The sequence below is a fragment of the Oncorhynchus kisutch genome, unplaced genomic scaffold, assembly GCF_002021735.2.
Source record: "Oncorhynchus kisutch isolate 150728-3 unplaced genomic scaffold, Okis_V2 Okis01b-Okis20b_hom, whole genome shotgun sequence".
NCBI lineage: Eukaryota > Metazoa > Chordata > Actinopteri > Salmoniformes > Salmonidae > Oncorhynchus > Oncorhynchus kisutch.
This window is the reverse complement of record NW_022261978.1, coordinates 2,770,461-2,775,662: the sequence shown is the minus strand read 5'-3', so window position 1 is coordinate 2,775,662 and position 5,202 is coordinate 2,770,461.

The window sequence follows — 5,202 nt, the reverse complement described above, 5'->3', positions numbered from 1 at the left end:
TTTGACTCTCAATGCATTTTAGTTCCGAAGGGAAACTATCTCCACTGCTGGTGTTGAGGTAGTAAAGTGAGCCACCTTGGCCGGGATTCAAGCCCATTGGCTCTTTAAGGCAATGTTCACAGAGACCATGTTTTCAATTGGAAATTATCTTTAAATATCAAGCGTGCGATTATGCTGATCTGATTGAATGCCAGCCCTTGGAGACAGGCTTTGCCCTTAGACTGGATTCAAACCTATGGGTGGTGTATTTCAGTTGAAGACCTTATGAGCATGACGCCCTACCCTCAGCACCAATTTGCAATATTCCAGAATACTTTCCATGCCATAAAGAGAGCTGTCCTGAGTACTGTAGTGCTGGAAAAAGTGTGTGAAATGTTTGCGTCACGCATACCTGAAACAAACCGCTATAAACACAGAACAATGAGACATACGTGAAGCATCCAACAGGCTGCGGTAGGTCTATACATATCAATGACATTTCCAAACTTAAAGACGGGTACAACCAGAGATGTGGCTTTGGTACAAGTACATAAGACTGAATCCACTGGATAAAAAGACAAGCCAGGAATGTTTGTTATAAATGTGGTATACATGCCTACGTTGTGACTCCTAACTCAACTTGATATTTACAAACCATGAAGACAACTCCATAACGTACGACTAAAACACAGTAAAAACCACACGTATTTGTTACAAACCTTTTATTAAGATATTCAGATTGTTTTTCATAATTTGTCTTTTTTACAGTAGTTAATGTGCAATTATCTTTATTACTGGGTCACAGTTAGGATTTCACAAAGTTATTGGCACTTGGAACACTGGCATGTCCATGGGTAGGGATCAGGAAGAGGGGGGTAACATGGGATAGGGTCGTCGGGAGGAGCATCATCAGTAGTATATCTCTGACAACACTACTGCATTAGGTTGTATTTTATATCCAAAAAAGCTTTTTATTTTATATTTGATTTAGTGGGTTATTTTTACATCATAACTCATGCTGCGAGTGAACTAACTTCAATAGTGCTTCTATGTATTGTAAGAATGTACAGTTTAATATACTGTATTTATAGTGTGAAAAGAAAGATCTGCAACGGGGAAAGACCGACGGCACCAGAGACAGGAAACCAAATCAAAAAGAGAAGAGTCATTCTCGGTTGCTGTCATATCTCTCTATGTAACTGAGGTAATAACTTTCACAAAGCATCCCACTTCACAGCCAATACCTTGACTGTATTCTATTCATTCCATGTCAATATGTGACTTGAGCTATTTTTTATTGTTCTGGTCTGTCTGTACCTGAACAAACTGTACTGTAGCCTTAACGTCTCCTGGGTCGTATTCATTAGGGCGCACCGTAGAGAAGCGTTTTGCAACGGGGGGGAAAAAACAAAAAAACCATGAGCATCTCTTATTAGACAAGTTCATGCAGTCCCTCCCCGTTTTCAGTCCGTTCTGTGCGTAATGAACACGACCCCGGTACTTATGAGGTTAGTAACGGTCTGAGGCTATGACTGACGGCATAGGAGGTAAACTGTATCTGTGTAGTTGTAAACACACATTAAACAGGACACTATCAGTGAGCAGCCATGCCGCGTGTGTGTGGATCTCTGGTGCGTCAGGGTCCTTATAAGGAGCGGTAATACTAGTAAATGTATCTCTGGAATAGACGTTTAGAAGATTGCTGTCAGTCAGCGGTTGCAGAGAAAAGCACAGATTGGAGCCAGACCTGGGATCAAATACTTCATCTGGGATTGATTGAGCACGCCTGGCTTAGCGGACCCAATAGAATTGTCCTAAAACGACATACACGGCCCATCAGACTCTCCAGGAGGACTAGAGCTCCAAAGTATGTTACAGATTTAAAAGACTTGAACCCAGGTCTGATTTTAAATGCAAGGAAACATACAAGGATTGACAGGCCACAATGCAAGCAGAAATGGCCTTGTCCCTTACCACTGGTCTAAGGTCAGATCTTTCTTTATCCCCATTATGTTTAGAATTAGGATTGGAAATAGGGTAATCTGGTTCTAGAGCTGTGGTAAAGGGGTTAACTTGGACCTATAGCCTGCCATGCAGAGGGGGCCGGTTGGGAGGGAGGGGGCTACTATAGTAATAGAATGGCGTCCCATCCCCTCCCTCTGCAGAGAAGAGATGTACAGTCTGGTCACTAGGACCCAGGGTGTTACATGACCAGGGGGATAACCTCCCTACGCGTTGGTTGGGCACCACCCCCCAGAACCTGCCCAGGGGGGGAGGGGGGGGGGGTACAGCAACAACAAATGAAAACCAAATAAAAATACAAAATGAAAAGGAATAATAAAAAATACAGAAATAAAGGAAACTACAAAAAAAATCATCTTCACAAAGAGTTGATTCCCCCCCATTCATTAGTAGACAGCGTAGCAAATCATATCGCAATGGAGAAAAACTAGAGCTTCCTATTGGACAAATTCAGGTAGTCCCTCCACGCCTGTCAGTTTTCCACCGTTTGGTGCCTAATGAACACAACCCTGGATCCATGGAAATAGAATGGGCTTGGAACCTCTAACCCCCTCAAACTCAACTCTGGACCTCCAAGCCAGTTTCCACTGAATGTTTTCATTGTTCCCCTCTAAAACCAGGGACTGATTTAGACCTGGGACACCAGGTGTGTGCAATTAATTATTAGGTAGAACAGAAAAGCAGCATGCTCGGGAACGCGTAGGGTAAGAGTTGAGTACGCCTGCCTAACCCATGATGCCATCATTGACTTGAATGGGGAGGTCCATTCTATAGATTCTATTTCTATGCCCGGATCCCACTTCTGCCACCAAATACCACTCCACAGACCGGTCTAGAGGGACTAAATAGAGAGTGTGTTGACAAGGTGCCGAGGCTTTGGCTAGCGGTCTCTACTATACCGGACCGTTAGCACTCACCCAAAGGTGCTTCAGTAAAGATTATTTCACCCTCTCTATTTCCCTTTTATTTGTCTGTGGTGCTGAGTGGAACCAGGTAGTGACAAGAAGCAACCCAGTGAGCACAAGACATTGAAATGGCGTATTGTCAACGTCTTGGGAAGACAGACGGGTAGATACATGGACATGACAAAGACAAGAAGCGATGTATTCCTGTCAGGATATAGGCTACGAATGAGTATTAACTTGGGGCTGTGTACAGGCTCCAGCAGAGCTTACGTAAGCTATGGGGATCAACGGACTAAATATTTGGTCTCAAACACAATGGGGACTTCATCCCCAAAGCAAATACTGACAGGTCTTTTTGAATGTAGAATTAATTAACACAAGACAAGTCGAGACAGAAAGCAAAGCTCAACCACTGTCTCACTGATGTAACATTACGCTGCCCTCTATCGGTAGGATGATGGTAATGCCAGGCAGCGCAAGAAGTCCCCCCCCCCCCTCTGAGTTGTAGTACCAACACCAGACACCAGGTGGGCGAGCACCTTATGAGCATCACAATCCAGCTATTCTCTTGTGGACAGACAATTTTCGGCAATAATGTTACTTCTGGGCAACCGAGATCACAATCCAGCCAACATTTCCCTGGCTGGGACAGTTGTCATTCTATACCATTTAGCAGATGCTTTTATCCAAAGCGATTTACAGTCATGCGTGCATACATTTGACGTATGGGTGGTCCCGGGAATTGAACCCACTATCCTGGCGTTGCAAGCGCCGTGCTCTAACAACTGAGCTGGATCACATGAGACGAGAGCCAAGCATGGTCAAGTGAAGGCGGAAGCTAATTTAACTTCCAGGGAATTCTGGATTTCAAAGAAATGTACAAGAACATAAAAAACAATGTCTGATGGATATTATAAATGGTTATTCCTAGTAAGGAATTTAAGAGATATAGTCCCTTAGGAGAGACTGACATACCAGCTAGTGGTGCTTCTACAGTCCATCATCTGTCGGTCTGTAAACCAACCAACCAACCCTGTCTCCCTCCCTCCCAAAAGTACACAATGCAGTTTCAGTACGGTGTTCCCCCTTCTCGTGTCCAGCATCAAAACTGCCCCCTCACCTTCATTACAGCACAATGCAAAAATATGTGGATCTCTTTCTCTAGCTATTTTACACTTTCAGAGTTCGACTTCCTCTGAATAACAGAACACTTGGCAAGTTTCTAAAACGTGTTAATGTTTGAATTAGTAATCAGGACCTAAAACACTACATAGTACATAGCTTCTCTTAGCAACACTAGTATTTACACACGAGCGTTGCTAGGAAATAGCTTGCAGAAAAACAGAATAGTCAGCCGGAAGACCGGAGTGAAATAAAATGACATTTCAACTTACTCTGCCGATTGTCTGTGGAGTTGGTCCTTATGCAGGGGGGAAATTAAGCAAGAAACATTTAGTAGAACATAACTTAAACCCTGTCCAAACGTGGGTCTGTCGTCCCACTTCCTCTCTGTTTACCTCGTGTCAAGATAAAAGTCTGGCACGTACGCCATACCTGCACAAAAAAGCAAGACTTTTATTTTGCCATGAGGTAAACAGAGAGGAACTGAAGTCCCGGAGGAACTGCATGGGGTCTACAAACAGACCTTTAATTATACGTTCCATTCTATGTTCTTTCTCCATCTCCCCCCTGCATAAAGACCAACCTTACGGACAAAGTTGAAATTGAATTTGACTTAACTTCTGGCTTCCGGTGGACTACTCCGTTTTTTGCAAGCTAATTCCTAGCAAGGATATTGTGTGAATACTAGCGTTGGTAAAAGCAGCTATACAGTACACATTTAAATCTGTAGAAATAAAAACATTGGTAAGTATCAACAGAAAAACAGCAACGTAATAATAACATTTCCTACAAAACTCTTTTCTACAATATGGTCTCTAGTATTTTTTAAATGTCATTTCTGGCCCAGCAAAACAACTTCCAGCCGCATTTAGAAATGGTGTGTTTGGCCAGCGTTTCTACAGGATTCATCACTCATTCGTCCTCCTTTTCCTCGTTCTCCTGTCCCCTTCTCTCAGTAGCATTGGACTTGATAAAAGTCATTAAAAAAAAAAGACAAACATGGTTGTCTCCCAAATGGCATCCTATTCTTTATTTAGTGCACTACTTTTGACCATGGTCCATAGGGCTCTGGTCAAAAGTAGTGCAATATTTTTTAGGGAATAGGGTGCCATTTGGAACGTAGACTTGATTTCCAGGCTAGGAGGCCAGGGGTGTCTGTGGTAATGTCCCAAAA